This window comes from Saccostrea cucullata, unplaced genomic scaffold (genome assembly GCF_032062105.1).
Source record: "Saccostrea cucullata isolate Sc308-1 unplaced genomic scaffold, CSIRO_AGI_Scuc_v1 ctg1020, whole genome shotgun sequence".
In the NCBI taxonomy this organism is placed as follows: Eukaryota; Metazoa; Mollusca; class Bivalvia; order Ostreida; family Ostreidae; genus Saccostrea; species Saccostrea cuccullata.
Genome location: NW_026931054.1, coordinates 15,154 through 27,704, shown reverse-complemented (window position 1 = coordinate 27,704; position 12,551 = coordinate 15,154).

Here is a 12,551-nt window from a genome sequence, read left to right as displayed (position 1 = left end):
TAAAAAGATATCTCTCATTTTTAAGAGATATCTCTATGACAAAGAGATATCTTTTAAACTTAGAGAGATATCTCTTATACTTAGAGAGATATCTCTTTTTATTAGAGAGATATCTCTTCCATTTGAAAAGATATCTTTTTCTCTTTTAGAGATATCTCTTTCGTGAAAAGAGATATCTCTAAACGTTAAAGAGATATCTCTTTCACCTAAAGAGATATCTCTTTAACTTTTGGAGATATCTTTCCAAGTTAAAGAGATATCTCTTTAAGTAAAAGAGATATCTCTCTTAGTTTATCTTAAGAGATATCTCTTGAAGTGAACGAGATATCTTTCAAAAGTGTCTAAAAGAGATATCTCTCAAGCAAAAAGAGATATCTCTTTGTTGCAAAGAGATATCTCTCTTCATATTTTTTATTTAAATTCCATTTCAAATGAATTCTCCCTTTACCGGAAGTAAGCTTTTTATTGATGGAAATACTCAGATTAGAAATAGTTGATTATTTCATAAGCTGAGAAAATTCGGTCCATTGCATTTGAGATTATATATATGCTTACTTTCGTTTTCCTGAATATTAGCATTTTTATCAACGAAGTTACCATTATTATTTGTTGTTTCAAGTAAAAGAATTTTTATAGCATTTTTAGTCTACAGTACATGTATTATTCTGGGTAATTGCTAATTGAGCACTCAGTCTTTTTTCTATTTAACATAGAAACTATTCCAGAGACTTTACTTCCTGTTTCGCTTTCGTTTTAAAGTGGAGAATTAATTATATTCTATTTTTTTAATAATCACTGGAAAGAGATATCCTTTAGCTTATAAAGATATCTCTTTTTGAAAATCTAAAGAGATATCTCTCTAACTAAGAAAGATATCTCTTTTAACCTTGTTAAAGAGATATCTCTCTAACTTTAAGAGATATCTCTCTCGCTTAAAGAGATATCTCTCTAGCTTATAAAGATATCTCTCTAAGTAAAAGAGATATCTCTCTCACATAAAGAGATATCTCTTTTGTTTAAAGAGATATCTCTCTATATCTCTTTTAGTCAAAGAGATATCTCTATAAGCTAAAGAGATATCTCTCTATGCTAGAGAGATATCTCTCTTATTGAGAGAAAATTTTTATTTCACGAATAAATAGTAAAAGGGCTTGCCATAATCCTAAGAGACAAGAATGGGCAAAAAAAGTGCAAAACGCCTAAAGATATTTCGACTCTCTAGAAACAAAGAAATTAATGATGTACTACATGTACATGTTAGATGAGTACAAGTCAAGGCAAATTAAAGTAATGTTAATTTTTTAATTTTAAGTTGGTCAAACTTCATGGCCAAGATCGAGGGGTCGAAAACCATAGCATATTTGAAAGGTTTTGGTACAGGTAATATTCAAATGAAATATGAAAGCCCTGTCTCTTCTCATTCAGAATTATGACTAAAGTTTAGGATTTTGTGACATACGGACTGACCTAAAACTGTAAGAAGGACATGCAAATGAGATTTAATGTCCCCTCGTTTCGAGAAAGCGGACAAATTGGTACCAAAAGAACCGTTCAAAGCCCTTTTAAGGTTATGGTTAAGGTTAAAGTTTTTCAAAAGTAGGTAAAACTTCAAGGTCAAGCTTAAATTGTCAAAAGTGTTGGTACAAAAGGAAAGTATTTGTTAAAGAAATACACATGTATAATACATTAAAACCCTAGCACCAACTATTTTAAGTTACATAGCCAAGGTTAGAGTTTTTCATAAGTAGGTAAAACTCCAAGGACAAGAAATAAAAATGTTGTTACCTAAAAGGGGTTTCATTAATTCGTGGAATTTACATTTGAAAACGAAAGTCGTAGCTCTTACTGTTCAAATGGCCATGGTTAAAGTTAAAAAAAGTCAAAACAAAGGGGTCAAAATTAGTAACCCAAGTTAAGGTCTTTTCAAAGTGAAGTACGAAAGATCTTGCTTTAATCGTTCAAAAGTTATATACCCAATATCAAATTATTGTAAAAAATTGCCAAAGTGAGGCAATGTCTAAGTTCAAGAAGTAAAAATGTTAGTACCAACATTGACTTCGAAAGCAAATTGAGAGTGTGGGGGGCTAATGGCTTACGCGAATTTCGAGATCGAACTCTCCTACGATATAGGCACAAAAAGTATCCAAATTAGCATGGAAGTGGGGCAGGTTGTTGTGTATACAAATGTGCCTAAGAAATGAACGATGTTTAAATTTGGCTTTTAAAGTTCATATAATGTTATAGAAATATGATAAAGTTAAGCAGTGATGCATTTGATGATTTCATTAAGCTCTACTTTATGACACGCCAAATTCACAAAAATGAGCTAAACATACTAGTAGTTTCACACTCGATAAACTATGTTTATCGTTTGTCAACTATAGTTTACGGACTGTAAAATATACATGTAGTTAACAACGTTAATCTATATTGTACATCTGTAAACCATAGTTAACGCGATAATCTATGTTTCACATATGGCACGCCAAATTCACAAAAATGAGCTAAACCTAGTTTCACAATTGATAAACTAGGTTAATCGACTGTAAACTATAGTTTACAAACCATAAACTATAGTTAACGATTCGTTAAGTATAGTTTTCATCTGTAAAACTATATTTAACGGTTGTTAACTATAGTTTACGAATGCTAATCTAAGTTTATCTGTCTGTAATAAGCGTTAACAATAGATTTTGTTGATAAACATAGATTCACGTTTGTAAACTATAGTTTACAATCGTAAACTATAGTTAAGAGTTGTTAATCATAGTTTCACAAATCGCAAAACTATATTTATCAGATCGTTAACTATAATTAACGGTTTGTAAACTATAGTTTACAAATCGTGAAACTGTATTTATCAAATAATCTATGTTTTGCAATCGCAAATGATTGTTTTCGGTGTTAAGTATTGTTTACGGTTGTGAAACATAGATTATCGCGTTAACTATGGTTTACAGATGTAAAGTATAGATTAACGTTGTTAACTATAGTTTACAGTCCGTAAACTATAGTTTACAACCGATAAACACAGTTTATCGATTGTGAAACTATGATTAGCTCATTTTTGTGAATTTGGCATGCCATATTCACAACCGTAAACTATACTTACGATTGCAAAACATAGATTATCTGATAAATACAGTTTCACGATTTGTAAACTATGGTTTACAACTCTTAACTATAGTTAACGATCTGATAAATATAGTTTCACGATTTGTGAAACTATGATTAACAACTCTTAACTAAAATTATAGTTCATAAACGTGAATCTATGTTTATCAACAAAATCTATTATTAACGCTTTATTACACACGAATGAACTTAGATAAACATTCGTAAACTATAGTTAACAATCGTTAAATATAGTTTTACAGATTGTTAAACTATATAAATATAGTTGTTTACGAATTGTTAACTATAGTTCACGGTTTGTAAACTGTAGTTTACAGTCGATAAACCTAGTTTATCAACTGTGAAACTATGTTTAGCTCATTTTTGTGAATTTAGCGTGCTATATTACTAGACTAATATGCATATTTGAAAAAGCGAGAATCATCGTAGTTAATTTTTATAAAAATTTAAAAGATTGAATATCCTTGATTGTACAAACTTTTTCAAATAAAAGTTAGTTAGCTTCTTACAGTAGGTCCCTAGTACTGGACCTACTTGTGATTTTTCAAAAAAATTGTTCTTAAATATTTAGATTGTTCATACTAAGGTATGATGAATTGGTAAAAAGAAGGGGTTGTCAATATTATTACTGAGAGAGAGTTGCTCAAACACAGGTACCCCCATTTGTCAATTGACGATATGAGATTCCAATAAAGGTTTCACATAATTTGAACATAAAAACACTAATTTTGATGCTAATGAATGATTTTTCCTTTTAAAATCAAAGAAATATATCCAATTAAACAAATTACAGTGAAAATTTATTCTTATTTTAATTTTCTTTGTTTTTTGGGGACTAAATTGAACAAAATACAACCCTCGACCAGCCCAAAAACTTGAAAGTACAACACTATTAAAATTATTGTGACTGACTTGTGATTTTTTCAGTCAAATTCTCAAATTATGTTCATCTATGACTATTTGTTAAAATTAAATTAAAAAAACAGAACATTGCCAGAATATTTATTCTCAGCACCACCGTTTATTTATACATTTTTTGTCCGTATTGAGATTTTTGATAAGGAATTTCAAATGAGGGAAGATAAAAAATACATAGCTATTGATGACTTTTATTTCATTTCATAGATGCATAACTGCAAAAGAATAACAACATTCTTTAGAATGTGATATAATTTTAAAACCTATAATACTTTCTGTGTGTCATTAATTACAGATATATTTCACATATTATACATGTACATCTGTTTTTCGAGTAAATGAAATGAAAATCCACAGTCTAATCAGTCATCAATTTTGAAGTATTACTCTTTCTACTATACTGAGTCAAAGTACATCCAAGTATGTGTTCAACAGTATACACAAAAATTAATATACTACAGAATATTAACAGTCAGCATTTTGCAGCCTGTGGCTGATACATAAAAACAAATACAGTCTAACGTTAGGTTGAGTGTTGACTGAAATCTCGCATACAAGTTTTTAGACCTTTACTTTACACACCGTATTGTCAAAATTAAAATACATACATACAGTAATCATTCACAGCTATTCAAATATTCAACCAATTTGTTGATTACATTAGATGACTTGATATTCTAGGCTGCTTTGAACCCGATAATGGTTCACTAAAAACATTTCGTAACCCGTTATGTGTGTAATGGTTAGGGCCGTGGATATCGGCCTGGATAGCTCAGTTGGTAGAGCACCTGACTAGAGATACAGGGGTCCCGGGTTCGATTCCCGGTCCAGCCATGCATTTTCTCCTTTCCTGTTACAGATTTGGTGCCGTTGACCACCCCTGGAATTGCAGGTGAAAGTCCTGCCAGGGGCAATAAGAACTTGGGTTGTGTCTTCGAGGGCGAAGACCATTTAAGGAGGGAGGAATGTAATGGTTAGGGCCGTGGATATCGGCCTGGATAGCTCAGTTGGTAGAGCACCTGACTAGAGATACAGGGGTCCCGGGTTCGATTCCCGGTCCAGCCATGCATTTTCTCCTTTCCTGTTACATGTGGATCCATCATATGTGGATTAGCACCAACTTTGACAAACGAAGAGAATTTGCAATCAACTTCTTTGAAATCATGGAAGATACAATCTTTGCCTTAACAAGGGGCTCTAAAGACTTCTTTATCAGGTCAAGACCACTAGATTTTCTGACGTCGGAATAAATTTGCATGTAAATTAGCTATATATTTACTTTACCCACTGATGAATGAGTCGCAATGCATTGTGGGCTACTACAAGTACTCAGCTGTGCTGAAAATAAAGGGTAACTTGAACTGTCCCTTGGAAACTTATTTTCAATTCTTTTTTGAGATTTATAGAAGAAATATTTAAAATAATGTATAATCTTTCATTTCTATGCTCACATTTACAATATTTGCTTTATGAAGCCTTATATCAACTTATAAAACATCGGCCTTAACCATTGTTCAAAGAGCGTAGACCTGTGCTACATGTATCATGTCGATAAAACATTGAGTTTGTTTTCACGTGATTTACGTGTACATAGTTTTAGCAGGTAGTATATAGGTTCTTGATTTTAGACAGCAGGAGAAGGTGTTTAATTATTATTCAACCCCTCAATATTATTTTATGTACATGCAGACGTCAAAGCGTCTGTACGGTATTCGATGCAAATATTAATCATCTAAAACAACTCCAATATTAAATGTGAGCATGGAGCAATGTCTTTTCAATATAATCTTTCAATTTTGGTCTTATAAGGTGATAAAGGAGCTCTACAGATTTTCCGGTGACGAGTTAAATAATGTGTAGTAAACCGACGAAAACCATGTGTCGCCATTGAATCGTAAACACGCAGTAGAGTGTCATGCTTTGGGCGCACTTGTTTCATAAGCCGGGTCAAGCCGGTTAATATTCCGGAACCGGGCAAGTCACTTGTTTCAAATATTTTTAAGCCACCGGGCGGTCAGAAAGTAGCCCGGATCGCCCGAAAAATTTCGAGCGGCCAAATGAAAAGCAATATGGCGGAAAACGGAGGTAGAAATGTTCTTGATGGTGAAACATTCGTTTTATATTATTTGACGTAGTTTTGGTGTCAATAAATATACACTACTGAGATAATAAGAGACTTTTACGACATATTTCTTTACATTCCCTCGACAAACATTTTTTTTTATCTTAAAGCTGCTTAAGTGCTTTTCAGTTCTGTTGGTAACGAGGCCCTATATATGCTCCAAATTGTACATTGAATAGATCTAGTAAGGGGACGACCATTTGATTCTTTGGGGGGGGGGGGGGGTGGCAGATTTTGGAAATAAATAATCTGTCTCTGAAAATGTTGAAAATAAATAATCTGTCCTCCACTACAAAGAAAATAAATAATCTGACCTTGACTTATGATATTTAAATATTGTGAAAAATAGTAAACCTTTTTATTTACGTGTAATTTAATCTGAAATATCTTTAATTCAACTTTTTGGCTCGCTTAGCTCGCAATTTTTGAACCAAATAGTACTTAAAATCAGATTACCAGACTGGATACTTGTTGTCAGTTTATCAACATGACAATGTGCACTTAGTAGGTGTGATGAATCACTTTAAATACAACCCAATTCTTATACACCGCAAAAGATGAATTTTCTTGTCAAAGAATTATACTTTCCCGATATATTAATACAAAATATGCAATGGTGGATTTAAAGCCATATATCGCGTAACTGATCAAAAGATATATTTTTGAAAAATACAAAATTAAATAAAGAAATATAGTTAATACATTTAAATTAAAACTTTTCATTCAATTCTGAACACAGAAAACACCTCTTTTCAACTAATAATACGATTTTTCTTCTCTGTAATGTGTTATTTAAATCTTTTGTATTTTCTTCCGAGTCGGAGAAAATTCCGAGAATCCAAATTAAATTGTGATATCTTTATAATGCAATTGACTTAGATTTTGTAATTTACGGAAAGGTTCTATCTTTATATTTGTTATGATACAAATAATAAGTTCTTTATAATTTTAGTCTAATAATTTTCATTGTACATACGCCATATATGGCTTTAAGGGGGACGTACTTGTGTACGACCCCTCCCCTACAATTTCAAAGTATGATACGAATAATAATGCCATACTTTGGGACAATACTAATATTTTTAGCCTAGTTTTTCTCTTAAAATACACAAAAACCCAAGAGTTTCATGGGGCTTTGCCCCCTAGGCCCTTTTCATTCAAAGTATATGACTAGTATTAATAATGTCATACTTTGGCACATAACAAACCAATTCCTGTCTGGTTTTACTCTTTTAAATACAAAAAAAAACTTAAGAGCTTCAGGGGGGGTTGCCCCCTGAACACCCTTCATTCAAAGTATGATTTGATCAATATCTAAATTTAAAGAAAACTCTAAACTATACTTGTACAGTAAAATGAAAATCAATGTCGATATGGAAGAGTATTTTACGCTTGAAAATAGTTTAAGAATAGACAAATGCTAACTAAATTTCGAACAAGTGACCACTGCCTAATGATAGAAACTGGTAGACATAAGAAAATACCACTAGAACAAAGACTATGTTCTCCATGTAATACTATTGATGATGAATCACATTTTTTTTCTACAGTGTACGAGTAGCTTGAATATACAAGCAAGGAATATACTTATAAAAACTATGTTATAGATAATTGTTCTTCATTCTACCACAAATCATCTACACAGAAACTCGAATATTTACCAAGTCCAAAACTTGAAGTTATACCGGCTGTTTGCACTTTTATAAAACAATCATTAGAATTGAGAATTAAAAGGTCCACATCGGTGTAACATTTTGGGAATAAATTTCTATATGGATATTGTATACACATGTATATAATTCATTGTTCTCATTGATTTGTTTCTTTTTTGTATTGCTTGACTCATATGGGTGTAATATGCAATAAAGATTATTATTATAGTATTAATTATGTCATACTTTGGTTCATAATAACCAATGCCACTATGATAATAACATTGGCGTCGGGAGCAAATTGAAAGGGGGGGGGGGGCTAAGTGTAATTATACCCTCCAAAAAAACCTGACAAGCAAAAAAAAAAAAGGGGGGGAAGTTCAAAATACGAAATTCCTATTTCTTGGGGGAGAGGGGGGGAGGGGGTTGTGGATAGGTTCGAACTTCAGTACCAACATTTTTTTTTCAAGAAACCGCCTTTTTCTCCATTTTTAACCTATACTGCGACGTGTCTGTGGAAAGTGGGGGGAGGGGGCTAGACCTATGAAACAATATTCAATGTCTATACTAAGTATACATTTGGGGCTAAGCCCCCCCCCCAGCCCCCCGGTTCCGACGCCTATGAATAGTGCCTGGTTTTACTTTTAAAATACACGAAAACCCAAGAGCTTTGGGGGGGTGGGGTTGTTACTCCCTTTGCCTCCACCAGGGCGTCGCCCAGGACCCACCGGGGGCCTTACGGTGGCCCCGTACCTTTTGCCGTAACGAAGTTATACACGCCCCCTCCCCAAACCTGTATCTGCCTATGGTATAAATGATTAGTCTTTTAAACTCAATTGATCAAGATACCGTAAGACGACGAAGAAAAAAATAATCTGTCCTTGATAATCTTGAAAATAAATAATCTGTTCTCGACAGGCATGAAAATAAATAATCCGTCTAAAAAAAAATGCCAGCCCCCCCCCCCCCCCCCCCCCCCGGGATCAAATGGTCGTCCCCTAAAAATTAAAACGAAATATATCCACTAAATCGTTGTTCTCGTGCGTTCAGATATTTTTTTTACAGCAACAGCACCAGTACCAGCCACATCCGGCTTATTTTTCACTCGTTTCAGCAACACTAACCGGGTCAATATGTCATGTGATATAAGTGAACCGGCTCATCGCCCGGCTGTCTGAAACAAGTGCGCCTTTTGGGACTCATTCACTTGATTGAAGAACGGATGTGACGAAAACATCGTCACGTGTTGAAAATTGCCTTCCATATAAGGTAGTGATCTCGACCTGTTTATGGTAAAATAATTCAATGTGAACACATCATTAGCTGTACACAGAGCCAACATCTTCATTTTAAAAACTTTGCCTATTGCACCGTCTGTGACGTAATAGTTGCATTACATTTGTTACTATTTGATGACGTTATCCTTTTCCCCACAGCGCATTTCAGATTACGTGCTGAAAAAACGTGGTTTTGAAGATGAATATTTACACGGTGTATGTAGGAATGGTTGTCGTAAATATCGCCATAATATTCGCGCAAACATCTTTAATTCTGAGTTCAAGTATTGATGGTGATTTAATCCTGTTTATTTTGTTTCAATAATTCTTTCATGTGGAATGTTAGAAACTTAATTTATTATCTTAGCTTACAACTTCTTTATTTTAAATTTCATATTTAAGGGGGCCGACTATAGTTTCCATTGCGCAATATTTTGCGCATCATAGTAAATTGAAGCGTATTTACTGTTATAATGCAACTTTTTTCGCTTAATTATTAAAATTTAACAAAATTAAGAAATTATATGTATAAAAATGTAATTACAATTTGATATAACTGATTTTTAAACCGATTTTGCAATTGATGGGTAGGTTGACGTCGTTACAGTGTGTTTTTGACATAATGATAATCTGAAGTTCTTAAAGAAAGGGGTAATAAAAATGTTATTACAAAAAAAGTAATAAACATAGGCTCTTGAAATTTAAAATATAGAAACTTGAGAATATTTCCCTTATTTTTGTTATGTTTTCATATGAATCCTTTGTGCCTCTCATATTTTGTAGTACTCTATAAAAACAGTAAAATTCGTTAATTTTTTGCATTTTGAGATGCCCCCTCTGGTAACAAGACGGTAGAATTTTGTGTTTCGTATATATATTGTATAATATAGTATTACTCATCAAATGTTATAATTTGAACAAAAAGTCTATTGTAGTATTTGTATAATTTGCTTTAAAGTGCTAAAAATGGGCATTTTCCTATATAATCCTATAGTAAATGTACCTGTATTTTGAGAAGGTCCCTCAAAAATACCTGGACGGTAGATTTCCCCCAAACTTTGCATGTACACTAAAATTAATGCAAGTTATATATGGTATAAAAATGAAGAGTTTCGCTATTGTAGTTTTTACACAATAAAACTATAGTCGGCCCCCTTAAATCTAAAACATCAATGAAGATACTTATTTGATTTTTCATGCAGGGTGTCATTTTATGCTCGTGGTATAGAAAGACACTTGCCCCCCCCCTTTTTATTTCTTCGGTCATTGCATATCGACTTTATCGAAACTTGCAGGAAACTTACTTGCAGAATCTTCAATTATAAATAAAAATATAAATGAGGTCTTGAAGAGAAGGATTCTCACTTGTGAAACTTTTTATAAAAGTTATTTTACCGATTTTTTAGGACAGAAAAGAAATTGCTTTCAGAATATTTAATTTTATTCATTAAGAGTTATATCGCTTAATTTTGTATTGAACAATACAGTAGCGCATTAATTGACAACGGGAAACATTTCATTTTTTAAATTAAAATTTAACTGATCACATCTTCTTTTTAATATTTTGGCCGATATGCGGATGAGATACTGCCGTCGAATCGGCATTAAAATAATCAGTCTAAAATTAGCATTATATATCTCATCATTGCTAACCAAGGTTTTCTGATCCGAAATCTTAACTATGGTTGAGAAGTAAAGCTGATCGGAAACCCTTGGCTAGCTAAGATTGAGGAATCTAACCCACATGCGGACTACTAAAAATATCAGCACGTTTAAAAAACCATGAAATAAAGGGGGGAAAATTTATTGGCTTAAGATGAATTTTCAAAATAAATAAATAAATAAAACAAAAGTAAAAAAAACAAAACATCGAAATGCAATATTTCTTTTCTTAAGAATGGAATTTTAACACATTTTTAAAAACAATGAAATAGTTTCCGAGAGGCCAAGAACTTCTCTGACGTAGTAGTCATTACTCGACATTTTTCCCAATGGTGCCCGAAGTATTCCGAGTATTTCTGGAGTAAATCAAGGAGTGCGTACTCCTAAAAAAGGTTTCTTTGGAAATGCATTAATTGTAGCTGTAGTTATTGAGAAATTATTATACTTGATATTTCTACAATTTCTTCAAGGGTTGTCAAAGGAATACATTTTGCCTTCATTATCAGATTGAACGCAATGAAATTTATGAACATGCAGCGTCGATGTAGACGAAACCTTTCCATTTATAGAATAAGAATTAAAGTCAGATTAAGAAACATGGTATTCAATTAAAATTAATCAATCACTCAGGATCTATTAGGAGTTGGTGGGTAGTAGATATACAGATTGTTCAACGTCTATACTTTTTGTGATTGCTCGGTTATCCCTATGATCATCATATTATTAAAATATACAAGTTAGCAGCATAAAAAAAATAATCGATTATATTTATAAAAGATGCAGTTCTGACCGAAATAAATGTTCATATAAATTACAATGGATAATAAGCAGATTAACTCAATTTGACTGCGTTTTATTTCAGCAATGAAAAAAATATTCTTACTACTTTTTCTTTCCGATATTTCATAGTTTAATGGCAAATTTTTGTTAACTTTTATTTTTCAATATTTATGAAAGAGTAAATTTCAGGTAATATAATTCAGACTGAAGACTTTCCTACATGAAAATCAAAATTGATCGATAAATCATTGACATCAAAATAATAAATTTAAAAGCTTTGCCTCGATCTTAAAGAAGAATACCATGTTAAATTTGAGATCAGTTTCATGGGTCTCGGACAAAGTGCAATCACTCATAAGCTTGGTTGACATAAAACTCCCCCCCCCCCAAAAAAAAAAAAAAATCGGAAACACAAAAAAATGCCGGAATTGTTGAGCCTACTTCCTGAGATTATATAAATTAAGTACATAATTTCAAATCAGTCCTTCTATATAACAAGCTGTTGATCAAGGAAAAAAATGCCGGAAATGCTGAATATACCGGTAATTTCGGAGATAATAGATTTAGGAATTAATTAAGATCGCTGTTGGTGAAAGATGTTTACCCCCCCCCCCTCTAGAATGGAGCTTTTAGCGTCTAAATGCATTGCTCCCCATACATGTATATCTGCACTACCCTTTGAATACAGTCTCGAGTTAACTGTCCTTTCACAAGGTGTATGTCAAATGTTTTCTTCTGTTTATAACATATTGGCGTCGGAACCGGGGGAGGGGGGGGAGGTTAAGGGGTAGGGGGGCTTATCCCCCCCGACTTTTTTTGCAAATATATACGTAATACATGTATAGGCATTAAATAATGGGTTTACCCTTTTTTGTTGATTTATCCTCCCACTTTTAATTAACCAACCCTACTTTCAATTTGCTTCCGACACCTATATATAACAAAACATATAGCTGGTCGAAGAATCACATCAGACCGTATCGTTGTCTTTTTATGGAAAGTTAA